Source organism: Dipodomys merriami, unplaced genomic scaffold, assembly GCF_024711535.1.
Source record: "Dipodomys merriami isolate MVZ:Mamm:240054 unplaced genomic scaffold, mDipMer1.0.p SCAF_3, whole genome shotgun sequence".
Lineage (NCBI taxonomy): Eukaryota > Metazoa > Chordata > Mammalia > Rodentia > Heteromyidae > Dipodomys > Dipodomys merriami.
In genome coordinates this window covers 10,171,169-10,189,238 of record NW_027204492.1, presented here as the reverse complement: position 1 = coordinate 10,189,238, position 18,070 = coordinate 10,171,169, and positions in this window count along the sequence as shown.

The window sequence follows — 18,070 nt, the reverse complement described above, 5'->3', positions numbered from 1 at the left end:
AAGTACATTTGGACATGATTAATTAAACAGCTCTCTAATATTCAAACAGTGAGAACAAAAGAGATTATTCTTAGGAGATGTTCACAAGGGCTCAATAGCTATGATCATATGATCATATACAATGATGCTTATTGAAATGAACTCCAAGAAATGGAAACAAGCATTTTTTTGGGGGGTCCAGTCATGGGGCCTGAACTCTGGGCCTGGGCGCTGTCCCTCAGCTCTTCAGCTCAAGGCTAGCACTCTACCACTTGAGCCACAGCACCACTTCTGGCTTTTTTCTTATGTGGTGCTGAGGAATTGAACCCAGGGCCTCGAGCATGCAAGGCAAGTGCTCTACCACTGAGCCACCTTCCCAGCCCCGGAAACAAGCATTTTTTTTGTACTGTTTTCAGTTGCTTTTTTCCCTTTTGGTTTATTCCCTTTTGGCCCTGTTTTTAATTTTTGCATCTTTTGTCTTGTATATAAGTTTACCTGATTTAGGGAGGGGAAGGGGAAGCACAGAAATGGTGGGACAAAGGGTGAACCAATTTAACAGTGATATTCAGTAGACACTATGGTGGAAATGAATTATACAACTTGGAGAGGAGTGGAGTTGGGAGGGGAAAAACTGGAAGAAAATGAGGGAAGAGGGGACACTGTTCAAAAAGACATGTGTTCATTACCTGAATCATATAATGTAACCTCTCTATACATCACCTTTACAATAAAAATTTAAAAAAGAATGCATTTCCTGAATTTCTTCTGTAGTTTCATTTCCACTTTTTATTTTTACTCATTCTCTTGTTATGTTATTTTCCAATTCATGTTTCTCTACTAATATACTTTCAATTCTTGAAAATATTGCTAAAAATCTCTTGATTCTGTAAGCTTTCCTGAAGTCCTACATGAAAGAATAATATGGTAAACTCAATCTGATTTTTTTAAATACTCATTTTAAATTTAAGAGAACAGTTATATGTAACAAGGGTATAATTTTCTGAAAATAACTTCATCCTCAAAACATTGATGCCAGAATCTCATATAGCCTACCATATTCGGAGTACTTGGAGAGATGGACAATGTCCTCTTAATGTCTTATATAGTGCTAGCACATTCCTTGCTCAGAGGAGGCAGTGTAATATGCTAGTTTGGCATTGAGTTCATGGAGAAAGACAGTTGGAATCAAGTCCCATTTGGTAAGTATATGACCTTGCATAGAATATTTAACCTCAATTTCTTGATTTGCAAATTGGAGGCAGGCAAATGTACTGGCCTCATAGAGTTAGAGAAAATAACTACTGCCATGCATATGAAGCATTTAGCAAGATGTCTTTTACTGTAATAGGCATGTCATACATTTTAGCAATTATAATTATAATCACCTTTGCTTTTGATATTGTCACGCAGCAACATTCTTGATTCTTATTATGAATGAAATGTTAATGTTAAAAATTAAGATGTCTATATAATGATCAAATTAATTAGGCACCAGATGTTCATTATCTTTAAAAATAAGCAAAATCCTGTTGTAGCATCTTTATACATTATTTGTAATAATGAAAATATTTTTGTGGTGAGAATACTTGACATTTATTCACAATTTTAAATGTATAATTCATCATTTTTACCTACAGTTTCTGCTACTCAATAAATTAAAAATCTTACTCTTTCTAAGTGAAACTTTGTACATTTTGACAAATACCTTCTCAGTTACTCCAACCCCCAGATTCTGGTAACCAGAACACATATACCTGCTCTCAATCTAAGGATCTTTTTTCTGTCTCCTTACATAATAAAATTAAAAAAAAACAAAAACAAAAAAACAAAAAGTGAGATCACACAGTATTTGTCTTTATGTGGCTGTCTAATTCCACTTAGTACAATGGCCTTCAAGTGCCTTCAGGTCGTTACAAAGAATGAATTTCTTGCTTTGAAGGGTGAATTGTTCCCTGCAAAATACACTCACCAAAACACACTCACCTCTTGGGCTGGGAAAGTGGCTCAGTGGTAGAGTACTTTCCTTGCATGCATGAGGCCCTGGGTTCGATTCCTCAGCACCACATAAGCAGAAAAAAAAGCTGGAAGTGGTGCTATGGCTCAAGTGATAGAGTGCTAGCCTTGAGCTGAAGAGCTGAGGGATAGCACCCAGGCCCACAGTTCAGGCTCCATGATCAATAGCAACAAATAAACAAAAAAATCCCATACTCACCCCATTAAGTAATTTTCTTTATTTAATAATATGTTGTTGGACATTACTCTTGCTTCTAATCTTGACTTCTGTGCATAGTGCTATGATGAACATTGGGACATAGATACCTTTTTGAGATATGGATTTCACATCATTTGAACATATGCCCAGAAGTAGGATTGTTGGATCATATGGTAATCTTATTTTCTTATTTTCAAGGCACTTCTGCATTATTTTCCACAATGGCTGTACTAATTTCATTTCGACTTAGAGTTCTAGGTGTTTCCTTTTGTGTACTAGCTACTATGCATCATTATGCATCATACCCCAGTATTAGTGGTGCTTAAGTTTTTCTCATGTATGTTGGGAATCATGATCAAAGTTACACTATCTCTTATCTTACTTCTCTCTCTCCATTTCTCTCTCCCACTTTCTTTTTGTGTGTGTGTGTGTGTTCTGTAATGTCAAAATAGGCACCTCAGTGTATTCTTTCTATTTCTTTGATCAAATTCTAATGCATGCATGTATGTATGTATGTATGTATGTATGTATGTATGTGTATATGAGGTCCATGGAGTTTGAACTTAGGGCCTGGGTGCTGTCTCTGAATTATTTTGCTCAACACAAGGTCTCTACCACTTGAACTACAGCTCCACATCTGGCTTTTTTGGTGGTTAATTGGGGATAAGTATCTCAGAGACTTTTCTGCCAGGGCTGGCTTCAAACTGTGATCCTCACATTTCAGTCTCTTTTTTTTTTTTTTTGGTCCAGTCGTGGGCCTGAACTCTGGGCCTGGACGCTGTCCCTCAGCTCTTCAGCTCAAGGCTAGCGCTCTTCCACTTGAGCCACAGCGCCACTTCCGGCTTTTTTCTTTTTGCTTATGTGGTGCTGAGGAAGCGAACCCAGGGCCTCAAGCATGCAAGGCAAGCACTCTACCACTGAGTCACCTTCCCAGCCCATATTTCAGTCTCTTGAGTAGCTAGGATTATAGGTGTGAGCCACTGGTATCAGCCCATGAGTTTGTCTTGCAAGACAGAAGAGTTCTACCAATGAGTGTGATCATTTTTTTTATGTTTCATGTATGGATGTGATATCTTGTCATTTCCTTTGTGTATCTGACTTATTTCACTCCACATGAGTGTCTCTTTTGTTGTATATGGCCACAAAAAGTCGTTACCAAAATAGAAATGTAGATTTTCACTGTGAAATAGCTTTATAATGAAAGACCCTAGTCCCCTAGGATACTTTCGTCAACAGGAGGGCACCCCAGAAAACTCAGACTCCAGGCTGGGAGATGCAATAAGCAAGAGGAGTTTATTTGACGTTTGCGCAAACGGACTCTCTGTCCCGAGCAGACAGGGAGCCCCGAGCAGCGGTTACAAGCCCTTTTTAAAGGCAAAAACCACAAGATTAACGCATAACACAAAGCATCCCATGATTGGTCCATTTAAAGATCACCATATACACCAACAATCACTTTGCCACGCTGGAAATTTTGTAACACTCTGTAAAATGACTGGCCCATGGTTGGTTTAAGGGGGGTTTACACGGTTACAGGCCTATGATTGGTTGACATTTGGCTTAGCTTGTGGTCTTGCCAGGTGGTCGTTATCTCAAGGTCCTGTCTGGGGAATTTCTAAATGGGAACTGAGGAACACGTACTGTCTGTTTTTTATCTACTACCACTGACCTTGTCCTGGGGCCAGCATCTGGTCCCTGAAACTTCTTAACTCATTTTTGGGAAGGGAAGGGTCAGTGCCAGCGTAAGCAAGTTTACAGAAGCAGAATCAGCAGTTAGCAAGTTAGTAATGGTAATGGTCAATTTTTAATCTTTCATTTTCCCCACTTCTTCTCTGGACTAATTTTAATCTTAAAATTTAGGGTGTCTCTATATTATTTTGTGGGGTGTCAGTTGTTCTCAGTGCTTGGTATTGAGATCTCAGAACTAATAGACGGACTGCACTGATTTTTTTTTTTTTTTTTTTTACAAAAGACATCAGTCTGTTGAGTATACAAGGTCCGATTGTAACAAAAGTAACAGTACCAGAGCCCCTTACATTTTTTTTACCAGTCCTGCCTCCGTGTATCACAGTTAACTTAATTTTATACCAGCTGTACTTGTAAGCTCCAATTTTAAGACATACTCATACCATTTGCAACATACTCATACCATTTGCAACATACTTAAACTTTTTGAGGTTTGTCTTTTTTCCCTTTTTTTTAAATAATTAAAGACAATCCTTACTTTTTAAATCCTTTCTTATCTAAAGGGGATACCAATTTTTTCCCAATTCCCTTTCCAAGGCTTTCTTTACTACCCCCCTCTCCTTTACAATTTTCATTGATAACACACTCAGGTTATTACCATACCAGAGCCAAACTAGGCTGTGACCATAGAGTGGATTTTCAGTCACTATGCACTGAAGTGCCTAAGACAAGCAAGCCAGTGATATCCTTGTCCTCAATATCCACTGTGGGAAGAGAGGGTTTCTGGATATCACCCAAAAGAATGTCCCACAAGATCTTAGATTTAGCAGCAGTCAACCAGGAATCAGACTCAGGTGATGGAATCAGGCAGGAGTTTCTCCAGGTGGCTGTCAGGCCATCTTTGAACTTTACCCATTAGGGTATGCAGCAGCAGCAGGATCTCTCAGTGGCTCCAAGGGACTGTCACACCTCATGCTCGGCTGTAAATTCCTACACAGACTGGTTAAGGATACATTGCATAGACTTGGCAGGCTTTGATCCTGCTGGTTTTTAAGATTTTTAAACAATAGTCCAGGACAATTTACCAAAATCACAACTTTTTTACTAACCATATATTTTTGTAAATAGACACAGAAAGCTCAGAAGGCTTAGTCTTGTAACCATCTCTGACAGATGCAGTCTCCACACCTTGCACACCGACAACTGTTAACACTATATTTTTTGCCTCTTTTAAAAAAATTATTTTTATCTATTTTGCCTCATTTTTTTTTAAACTGACTCTGGACCCTTGATCTTAAAAAAGGGGGTAGAAGGGCGAAGGTCCATCTTTTGTAACTTCTTCAGCTGACTTCAGGGGCGTTGATCTTACCTAGCCAGGAACCTATAACCTTAGCCTATTTTACAAAGAGGCTATCAGGGTTAGATGTCATTAAGAACAATATTTAACTTTTGACAACTGCACAGACCTTTTTTCCAGCTACAGCAGTGTAGCTTGTTTAGCACTCTGGTTTGTAAAAGCATTTTCCTAAATGGCTTAGGAATGTGATCTCTAGTGATCCCAAATAATGCCTAAGTTACCTTTGCAGGCCTTTAGACAGATATCAATAGAAACACTCTCTCAAGTTTACAAACTTTTTCCTGAGCAGATGAATTTCATGTAACTGGTGTCAGCTCAATTAGAGCTTTTGGCACATAAAGGGGTTGAGATTTAAACTATCCCCCACATTTTATAACATTGGCTTTTTATTATCACAGAGGACTGGCAAGTTCCTGTCCCTTACAAGGTAGTCATGAACATTAGGCATGCTTTCAAACTATCTTCCTATGACCTTCCGGCTCTGACCAGTTTTGAAGGGCCACGCACAAATGACTCTAGGATCTGACATTTCTGCCATCCAAGCAGTGACTTACTGCCTCTGGATGCTCCTCCATTGCTTTTGTCCGAGGAGTGTCTTCTTCACATTGGGAAAAATGCCTCATTGGCATTTCCCTTAGCTGGTCACTGGACTTGAACTCGGGGCCTGAGCACTGTCCCTCAGCTCTACAGCTCAAGGCTAGCACTCTGCCACTTTGAGTCCCAGACTCGGGGCTTGAATGCTGTCCCCTAACTCTTCAGTCCAGGGCTAGTACTCTGCCACTGTGAGTCTCGAGCTTGGGGCTTGAGTACTGTCCCCTGACTCTTCAGTCCAGGGCTAGTACTCTGCTGGCTGAATAGAGGTGACAGTCTCACAGGGACCTTTTTGTGCCCGGGCTGGCTTTGAACCAGTTTTCAGATCAATGAGTCTTATAAAAGGCCATTTTACTCCAATTAAAAGCAACAAGGTGGTTAACATAGAAGTAGCTTTTAAGCATGCTCTTACCTGAAACTTGTTAAGAGCCAAAGTTACATCTGACAAACTTTTAAGAATCCTCTGTGCTTTGCTCTGGGCTTGCTGGAAACTTAAAAAAAACCTATAAGAGCAAACTAGAATAGCAATCATTTTGATAATCCTAATTTTTTTTCCTTCTTTGTGCACATTGAGGCCAATGTCAAGAACAATTTTACATTTAAACTTTATATCCAAAAATCCATTTTTAATTAATTTTTTTTAAAACCTCTTATTTGCATTTTGAAAAGATCCCTTGAAATCTTGAGGCCAAGTGTCACTCATTGCCTCTTAGTTGCTTGTTTTAAAACAGACACACATTAAGATTTTTAAACTCAAATGACAATTTTTCCTTAATGCGAAAATTACAGTCACCATTACTATACCACGAAGCTAGACTTTACACCTTTATAACTTTTAAAAACATCCTAATTGTAAAACATTAAAAGCAAGTCACATTATACAAATAACTTTTTAACCCTCTTTTTAAGGCCTTTTTAATTGTAATGTTAACACATCCAAGGGGAAGTTTTAGCAATACTAATCAGATCATCACATCACTCAATTTTAACCATCATGTTTTCAGTGTCTGTCTGCAGGGAAAAGAGAGAACAAAGATGGGCCACTCAGCCCCTTCTATGGAATGGGCATACACCCAATCTGACTCTTTAGGGTTAGATGAACTGTGTTTGTGCCAGCTTGCCCTCTTTTACCATGTGTGGACTCCTCCCAGGGCCTGTCCCACCATACATGTCCAGCTGAACTGCACTTCTGCCTGTTCACCCCTCACCCCTAAAGATAGGTCTTCTGTTGGCTTCTAGTTTTTCCTTTTCTTATCTCTTGGTTCTTGAATGAAATACACAGTTTTTATACAGACAGAACAAGTAACATCTTTGACAGTGTTAAACTAACCTTTACATTTACATTTTTAATATTTATCCCAAATTTTAGCCAAGGGAACTAGATCCCAAACAGCCAATGCATTTTTGTTAAGCCAGATAACTTGATTACAGTATAAACAGTCTTATGCATTTTAAAACATTAGTTTTTAAAATTCCAGATTTTCTAATTTGCAAGTTAAAAAAATCTTTAAAAAGCCATTTAAAACAATGTGAAGATTTTTTTTTAAATTTTTGTTGATGTCCAAACCTCATAACCTTTTGAATTTTAAATTTAAACTCACCCAATTGTTACAGCATGCTGACAATTTTTATCTTTGAACACGTTCACAGACACACACAAAACACTCACACAGATCTTAAAGCACGCAAAAATAAAAATCAGTTGTACGTACACCTTTTAAAGTTTTTAAACAAAAATTTAAGACAGTATTTCTTTTAAACTAGGTACCTTTGTTGGGCTTTATTTTTCCAGAGCTTGCTTATCTAGCAAGGCAATTCACTAATTAGTCTCTTTGAATCCCTTCTGTTGGAGGAGGGCTGGGGGGGGGGTCACCTAAAACTAAACTGGCCAGATTTTTTTTAATCCAATTTTAGACAAGAGCACTTTACAAATTGTTACATTGTCAGGACTAGCTGAAAAAGTCCAAACCAGGCACACAGCCTTCTACACCCTCCCTGCTGGCAGCCTCCACAAGGAGAAAATGCAGCCTGAGGCTTGAAGGGAACCAAACTAGCCCAGTAACCTTCCATGCCTCACAGGAGGGTGGGCATAGCAGGTCTGTGACCGAGCCCAGCTGGAACTTTTATTCCCCCAGAGATGTTTAAATAAATAACAAAAACACAGATAAACACAAAAACCAAGGATCCACATTTAAAACTGGTACCAATTCTAAAACAGAACTAGACAAGAACTGAAGGCTGAGTTGGGGACTAATGGACCCCAGTTTATCCCTACCGGAACTCTGTGCTGTTCTCACTCAGCAAGCTGAATCCAGAGTCTGCTGGGTGAGCCTGCCACACTCACCCAGAACTTCACTACCCCAGAAAACATAAAACAAACACACTAAAGTTAACAAGACAAACAAGTGGCCACAAAGACAAAATCAAGTCTCAGTGAATGGGGTGACATCTCACCACCATTCACTTACCAGGGAACTCAACACCCCTACTCACCTCCGGAGGATTTTTCTCTTAGATTCCTGCAGATGTTGACCCAGGGGCCTTCCAAGGCGGAGGAGAATTCCCAGTCATCTTGGGGCAAGGGAAAGAAGTCCCTAGCGGCCGTCCCCTCAGACTGACAGGTTCTCCCCCACGCTCAGACCCCCCGAGCCAAGGCCCAAGGCTGAGATCTAACTGGAGCCACTTGCAGGTGGTCAGTGGCAGCTTCATAATTGACAAACAAGCAAGTTACAAAAGCAAAACCAGCGGTTTTTGTTTTTAAACTAACTAGGACAAGGTCTCAGGTGTCCTAGGAGTGGACTCACTTGTTGACCCATCTCTATAGAGAATACAAAACACACATTAAAGATGAGTAACACTAAACAGAGACAGACAGAACTAGACGCCGCGCGGCAACCGAGTACAGATGAGGAAGGAATTACAGATGGGAGTGGCCGGCCTCGCCTAACCTCCCCAGAACAGAGAGACACTCGGATCTCCTCCTTCCTCCAGACAACACTGGAGCAGGACTCCAGGGCGGGACCAGGGTACTGGGCACGTCTGCTTTTCCCTCTGGCCCAAATACAGACGACCCTGGAGCAGGACTCCAGGGCGAGACTAGGGTACTGGGCACGTCTGCTTTTCCCTCTAGTCCAAATACAGATTTGGATCCCAGAACATAAAACGAAAACGACAAACAAGAGCTCTATCTTACCTCCTGCCAGTCCTGGAATCTGGGATTTGGGGGTGCCTGGTTCCCGGCCAATGCACCAAATGAAAGACCCTAGTCCCCTAGGATACTTTCGTCAACAGGAGGGCACCCCAGAAAACTCAGACTCCAGGCCGGGAGATGCAATAAGCAAGAGGAGTTTATTTGACGTTTGCGCAAACGGACTCTCTGTCCCGAGCAGACAGGGAGCCCCGAGCAGCAGTTACAAGCCTTTTTTAAAGGCAAAAACCACAAGATTAACGCATAACACAAAGCATCCCATGATTGGTCCATTTAAAGGTCACCATATACACCAACAATCACTTTGCCACGCGGGAAATTTTGTAACACTCTTTGTAAAATGACTGGCCCATGGTTGGTTTAAGGGGGGTTTACATGGTTACAGGCCTATGATTGGTTGACATTTGGCTTAGCTTGTGGTCTTGCCAGGTGGTCGTTATCTCAAGGTCCTGTCTGGGGAATTTCTAAATGGGAACTGAGGAACACGTACTGTCTGTTTTTTATCTACTACCACTGACCTTGTCCTGGGGCCGGCATCTGGTCCCTGAAACTTCTTAACTCATTTTTGGGAAGGGAAGGGTCAGTGCCAGCGTAAACAAGTTTACAGAAGCAAAATCAACAGTTAGCAAGTTAGTAATGGTAATGGTCAATTTTTAATCTTTCAATACTAGTTTCTAAGAGAAATACCCACTCAAGAAGCATCTTGGACAAAGTGTATACCATATTCATAAAATAAAAAACAAGAAGGCAGGAAGCAAGAAATTGTACTTTTCCAATTTTGAGGCTGAATAATTCCCAGGAAAGCATATGGAGTGAAAAGGCCATGGATATTTTTATAGTAGTGGTACAAAAATCTCCACATTTGGGGTGCCAAGTCAATAAAGATCAGTCATTAGGGGGAAAAACCCTTTGTACTAATGGGATGCATCACTTCTTATTTGGAAACTTTCAAGTAAGTATGAAAACAAGCAACTACTGGGCTCTGGGGCTCACTCTAAGTTTCTGCATATTCAGTTGTGCATGTTCCCATATGTGGCTGATAGAAGCCGGTGTGCCAGTCTCTATATGGTAAGAAAACATCTGTTAGGTCCATTTTTGGATTCAATGTGAAGATGGAGAGATGTGAAGGTCGATTGTCTTACTGATTGGAGTTCTGTGTGCCTGGTTTTCCATGTATCTGAGGGACTCTCCCTCTTGCTAGGCCAGGGCTGCTGCGGAGGTGTGAATTTTTGTTCTAGTACCAGCTTATAGTCTGTCAGGATGCTCATCTGATGACTATAAAAGTGTGTGAGTTGGGCTGGGAAGTTGGCTCAGTGGTAGAGCGCTTGCCTTGCATGCATGAGGCCCTGGGTTCTATTCTTCAGCACCACATAAGCAGAAAAAACATCTGTGAGTTCACATGTGAGCTTTTCATATGCATCCTCCTTGAAACTATTACAAAACTCAATCTCATCATAAACAAAATATTATGAGAGCCAATTGAAAAATGGATAATACTTATCCATTGTTCCTCCAAAGAATTGTTATTTTTCCCCATCATTGATATGATAATGCCAAGGTCCCAGACATAAAAATATGAGTATGGAAAACTTTGAGTTAAGTATGCTGCCTTGACCTTCTTGATATATATTCCAAACCCATTGCCAAGACTTACTGTTTGCTAGTGTGAATAATATTCACCTGATTACATATTCCTATGAGTGTGTGTGTGTGTGTGTGTGTGTGTGTGTGTGTGCATGTTCCAGTACTGGGGCTTGAATTCAGGACCTGGACAATATTCTCCTTATCCTTTTCACTCAAGGCTGGTGTTCAACTACTTCAGTTACAGTTCTTCTTTCAGCCTTTAGATGATTAATTGGAGATATGAGCTTTTGGGACTTTCCTACCCAAGCTGGCCTCAAGTTATGATCCTTAGATCTCAGTCTTCTGAACAGCGAGGAATACAGGTGTGAGACACCTCTTCATGGTTCATTTGTTTATTTATTGATTGTAGATTGGTGTTGCTGTATCTTTTCTGTATATTTGCCTTTGTATACCTAGTCTTTGATTTAAAGATGGACACAGAACTCAGTGTGTGTAGAAATATGTACATGTATACTTATCTCTTCAGAGACAATCTAAGAAGTAGGGGCTCTGTCATCTTTCTCTCTGTCCATCAGACTTGTCTACTAGTTCCTTACAAGTGGCAACTCTTCCACAAGACTTGTTATTACTAATGTAATTTGTGTAGCTCCCTATTAAACAGTATAAGACTCATTTAAAATTATTTTATTGTAAAGATGATATAAAGAGAGGTTACAGTTACATGAGTAAGGTAATGAGTACATTTCTTGTTGAGCATTGTTACCCCTTCCTTTGTTGTTCTCCTACTATCCCTTCCCTCCCCCATAAGACTCATTTTATCTTCTCAAAAATTCTAAAGATAGACTCACATCCTCTATATTTCACAGAGGAGAAAACTAGTACTCAGGTAATGAAGAAAGTGACCACTTTCTAACAGCTAATAAATTAGAGAGCTGAAAAGTAACTATGAATATTTTTCTAAAAAAGAAAAGAAATAAAACTAGTGTTTAATTATTATTTATAACTTTGTTCCGGAGTTATCTTAGAGGGGCCATGTAATACTTCCAAGTGACTTTACGATTTATTTTTTTCTTTAAATTTTAATATTATTTTACATTATATAATTTAAGAATATGGTTCATATTATTATTACTTTTATTACATATTAATATCTATTGCTTTTTTGTCATATTTGTTTATTTCATATTTAAAAATATTCAACAGACTTTGTGAAACCATTTTATGGTAAAGATGAACGAGTACTTCACTTTGTTTTTAATCATTTCATTGTTTTCTAATCATTTGATTGTCTTTCTTGTTGTTTCCAAGAATTGCTGATCACTGTCCTTATAGACATCAGCTATTATGTCCTTTGTCTTCCCAAAAATGTCATTTGGATCTCTGATAGCCATAGCTATTTGCTTTGGTCTCAGAGCTGTTTGGCCTTATTTTGTAGTCACATTTATTTAAAATAAAAATTAAATGCACATGGCAAATTGGAAACTTCTTATTCAGTCAGTACCTGGACTAAATATTAAGTGAAAGGTATAGATTAGAGTGGAAAATATTGACTAGGAGGAGGAAAGGCACTTAAGCTTAGCTAATAAAAATAGAAAGATAAATTAGTAAATTGAAGGCAAGCTAATTAGGTTAACCAGATCTTGAGGCAAGAGACAGACCTTGGGAGAGAAGAGAAAAACACACCTAGTAAACAGAAGCAATGCATGGCTTGAATTATTCTAAGGACAAGAATGTTGAAGGTCAAGAGGAGAACTAAGACCTTGAACACATAAACTTCAAGATTTTAATCAAAGCTTCAAGGCTCATAGTTTATTTTCAGGTGTTTTAGTACTAGCTCTCCTTTTACATTATAACAATGAAATAAGAATACCTCATACAAATAATGCAAATTATAATTGATGCTGAAGTTACATGTATTCTATTGAATATCTTCTGTAGGCCAATTTTGTAAAAGACTTCGAGATGTGTAAATGCTATGAAGAAAAATATAACTGTTGCAAAGGGAAACATGTATTAAAGGGGTACTTGAAGGTGGGCATGATTGTTCATGCCTGTGATCCTAGAAACTTGGGAGGTGTAAAAAAGGGAGAATGAATGGTCTTTGGTGGCCAGCCAGTGGGCTGGGAGGGGGGGGGGGACAGAGGGATTAGTGAGATTGCCTTAAGATAAGCTGGTCATACTGGTATATGGGAGAAAGAGATAAGAGAATTGCAGCTCAGAACCTAATCTGGCCATGTTGAGGCAAGAATCTTTCTGAAAACAGAACTGAAAATAGACTATAGTTGTGGGGCAAATGGGAAAGAGTTTGTCTTGCAAGTTTGAGGCCCAGTTCAGTCCCTGGGACTGCAAAAAAAAAAGATTCAATTTGAGCCTATACAAGTGACAGGACTTCAAGATGCTCACTTCCCCTCTTCTGTTCTTATTTGTGATTTTAGTGGAATCAATGTTAGGCAGAAGTTATACAGTTATAAATTGACATTGTGTCACTGGTTTACTCTGGCATCATTACTTGGAAAAACACCCCAGAGATCAGGAAACTTGCACTGGGAAAATTGATGCCCACTGTCCTTTTACTTTGCCTGAAGTTCACAATAATTTAGACAGCTTGCTGTTTAGATTGCTCTCTGTGTTTATCATTACCTTTGGGCAGGCTCTCCAAGAAGGGGCGTAGGAAGTAGAACAGCAAATCTATACTTCATATATACTTCTGTCTTTCAACTGATCATTATACAAGTATTTCAGAAGGCTGCTACTGCTCAGCTAACAGTGGAAATGCATGTTCTTAGATCCATTTGGAAGGAGAAGAAAAAATATTTAATACAGCCAAATGTATCACACCATATAATTTATAAAGGGCTGTTCTGCAATAATACAAAACAAAATATATTGAGGTTGTATGTTATGATGTTATGGAAATACTGTTTTTAGCAGTATAGTATCTTGCATGTTAGCAAGCTATAATCAAATGATCACACATACATTCCTTATAAAACCATCTTGTAGATACAAACAAGATTCATATCCAGCTTAAGATATACTGTCCCCACTTCATCATTTAATGTCAGAAAATATATTCTAATTTTTATGTATTTAATACTTCTATAGGCTAAAATGTCTTAGCTGGCTCACAGTGAATAACCTTTAGAAGTTATTATATACATTGAGAAGACTTGATTAAAAAGAAAGTGAAAAAGAGATGATAGAAAATAGTATTTTAAAGTAAGGTCAAATTTTTCTAACCTTGTGCATATGTTGAGGTACAATTCACTAACCACCCGTATTTTGCCGAGTAATATCTCAGGTGAAATGCAACCATGAATGTCACATAGATATCTGTTCTTGTTTTGTAGTTCTGTTTTGTAGAATTCCAGGTACATTGGTGATAAAGGAGTGTGATTTGAGAATAAGGCCATACAATGTGTAGCTCAAAGGGCACAATTCATTGCTGGTCAAATCTGCAAGTGTAATACTCAGGGTAGACATTTTGGTACCCTTTCTGCATATTTTACTAACAAAAAATTATATTTTGTTGATACAATTTCATATTTCAGAGATCCAGCTATAAAGTTGTGGATGCAGGTATGTAACTTATTGGCTTAGTTGAATGCATAAATAAGAATTTAATCAATAATCAGGATGCATGTTTAGTGGAACTCATGGGAATGACTGTGATAATTAAAACATCAGATTTATGTTCTAATGGGCAAGTTAGTGTTATGTATACTGTTATTTTTTATATCTTTTCATTCTAAAGATATTGTACAGAGAGCTTATAGTTACATGACTAAGGTAATGAGTACATTTCCTATCGAGCAATTTATCCCCCCCTTTGCTTTTCCTCAGCCATCCCTTCCCCCTCACTTCCCCAACTTCTCCCTTTCCCCCCACAAGTTGTAGAGTTCATTTTTAACATAGTGTCTTGTACATATCATTGTTACAATGTATCCTTATCTCAGCATTTTTTATTTCCCTTCCCCTCCCCAAATTAGAAAAATGTCTATACAAGATGCAGGGTACAGAAATCAAATACAGTGAAAACAGGGGTTATACCATGGGGGGAGAACATATGAAAGAAACAAAAGAAATCACATAGTACAAGATAAGTACATTAAAAACAAAAGCAACAAAGATAAACCCTCTTGTGTCTCTATCTTGTGGTTCATTTCACTTAGCACTATCTTATATGGTCATATGTGCATAGCTTTTGACCTTTTCCACTAAGGATAACTAAGGTTATCCTAGACGGATACTAGTTATTGCAAATAAAAGAAACCATGGGACTTATGTTTCTTTGGGTCTAGCTTACTTCTCTTAGTATAACTTTTTCTAAGTCTTTCCATTTCCTAACATTGAAATTATGCTTTTATAATTTCATAATAAGAGATTAGAAAGGAAATTCAAATGTTCATAATATTTAACAAAAATGAGCACACAAACTACCAGCTCCTCTGGGACACAGCAAAGAAAGTACTGAGAGGCAAGTTTATAGCTCTGAGTTCCTATGTCAACAAATTGGAGAGATCTGAAACCAACAACTTAATGAGGCACCTAAAGCTTCTTGGAAAAGAGCAACAAACTAAACCCCAATCCAGTAGATGGAAACAATAAGATAAAATCAGAATTAATTGAATTAGAGTCCCCCAAAACATATAATGAATCAACAAAACAAAAAGTTGGTTCTTGGAAAAAATTAAAAAAATTGACAGACCCTTAGCAAATCTTATCATAAAAAAGAGAAAACACCCAAATAAACAAACTCAGAGATGAGAATGGAAACATCACCACAGAAACAACCAAGATTCAGAACATAATAAGGGGATGCTTCTCAAACCTTCTGCTAATAAGTTTGAGAATCTGGGAGAAATGGATGAATTTCTAGCAAATATTGATATGCCCAAACTAAACCAAGATGATTTAAATCAAATTACCAGACCCATATCAGGCATTGAAACAGAAGCAGCAATAAGAGACCTCCCCTCAAGAAAAGCCCAGGACTGGATTATTTTCAGCTGAATTCTACAAGGCCTTCAAAGCAGAACTCACACCAATACTCCTCCAACTCTTCAATGAAATTGAAAGTGAAAATTCACTACCAGACTCTTTCTATGAAGTCATCATAACCCTCATCCCCAAACCAGGGAACATCGATGTTAAACTTCTCATTAAAATTCTGGCAAATCGACTTCAACAACTCATCAAGTGAGGTAACAGGGGCATAGAAAAGGTGGAACAAAAGATGTACTAATACAACAGTGGTACTCACTAGTCGCTATGTGAAAAATGAACTGCACTTCCTTGAGGGTAAGAACAGAGGGAAAACTGGAAGAGAGCAAGGGAAGGGGAGATATGGTTTTCAAAGAATTGCACTCATTAGCTGACTCATGTAAATGTAATCCCCCTGTATATCACCTCTACAGTAACAATAAAAATGGAAGCATCCTTCATAGTGAATATAATACAGAATGATAAGCCCTGCAGAATATAGGGTTGTGAAAACCAAGGGGAGAAGAAAGACCTTGTAAGAGAGGAGAAAAGAAATGGTGGAGCAAATTTTGAAGGCTAGACAAGATGGTGGCAAGAGTTGTCCAGAGCAAGCATTGCAGGTAGAAGGGAAAACAAATGTCCTGAAAATGGTCTTTCTCATGGTTTATAATGAACAGAATCCTTTCCACTGTCATAAGAACAAAACCCTCTTTGTCCAGGTGAAATATTACACATTTGTACATCCTTTCACATTTTTTTTACTTTTAATAAATTTAGTTGGTCACTCTGAGAAATTAATTCTGCCATCCTATTGTTTTCTGAATGGTGTTTGGCAGGCACTGGATAGCAAGCTTGGATAGCTTCAGCTCAAACTGGGATCCAGGTCTCAACCATATAGGCAACAAGAGAATAAATGAGGCAGATGTTTTACTGACTTGTGCTCATTTGAATCTGCTCCGTGCAGAAGGAAGATGTTGTTTGCCTCAAATTATTTAAGTACCAGCATTTGTCACTCCTGTAATTCACTTACCACTACCAGATATGCAATTACTTTAACTGCAAACCATTTATGTCTGAGTCACTTCTGCTGCCTAAAAATACGTCTGCTTTTATTTGAAGAGCTAAGATTGAAACTGTCACTTGGGACCAATCCAAAATTTTGCTAATTGTGCACTTCAAGTAAATCAATACTTGAATTAATTTTTCTGTTGAAGTTGAAGAAAAATGATTACGGGTGTCGTATTTTTCATCTGTCATTATCGTACTGTATTTTTTTTTAAAGAATGAGAATTGTGAATTGGTTGCTTAAAAGGCCTCCTAGCTTTTACAGCTATTGGACTTTGACTTGTAACTTTTAACTTACCAAAATGTGTCCCTTCTTGATGATTTCCCCAAGGATTCCATCAACTGCCATTCACATTGTGAAACTTACAAGTCAGAACTCTACTGACTTTCCTATTGTTTCAAGCACTGAGTCTCAGAAAACACTATAGTTATTTAAGGAGGTAGGTTTTATTTTTGCACAAAATATGGCTCATCACTTGTGATCCAATTAAGAAAAAAACAACCTTCAAATCCCAATTGATTCACCTAGGAACTAGGTAGGTGAACTCATTTAGATGGAATTCAGTGAGAGGATACTTGGAGTAGGTTAAGGTACTTAAGGTATAGACTTAGTAAGAAGGAAGTAGTCAGATAGCAAGTAACTAGGGCACAGCTTTGGTGTTCAGTGGATTCAGAATAGTTTTGATGACTTTAGATGAAGGGTCTCTGAGTGTTTGCCGAGTAAGAATATTTTCCAAGATAAGTGAACTGTAGCATACACCTGCTTTGCTCATCTTACCCAGTGTCCTTGTTTTCTTTTTATATTCATTACCTTTGGTGGTTGGAGCCAATGCTGAGTGGAAGTAGCTTAGCAAAATAAAGGCTAAGAATGTAAAGCATAATCTTTTCCTTATGTGGCTGCTACTCTTCCTTTTTTCAGTTCTTACAAAACTCATGTTCCTTCTTGCCTGCAAGGACCTTCACATGGTACCCTCACTTTTTCCCATGCTCTATCTCCATTTTCCTTGTCTCATTCTCCAGCTACATCTTCAAAAACACCCTTTGCTCATATTAGAAGAAGCTATGTTCAGTTTCCATGATCCAGAGCCCTCTCTACCCTTCCTTTGTAGTCAAAATGGCAAAAAGCAATAAGCAAGTTGTTTCATAATACTTTTTACAACTTTTCTTCCTTTAAATGGAAACTTCTTGATGTGAAGAGTTATGCTAGCCTCCATGCATATTATAATCCCTTTCTCATCACATAGGATTATACAATGAGACACTTTGATACCTAGTTTTCAATGAATAGTATAGATTAAGAGATGAAAATGCACATAGTTCAGGTAGCAATCTGCAAAAGCATGGTAAGTGCAGAAAATTATGAACAGTTGAGGACAATTAAGGAACAGTAAGAGATGAAGGTAGA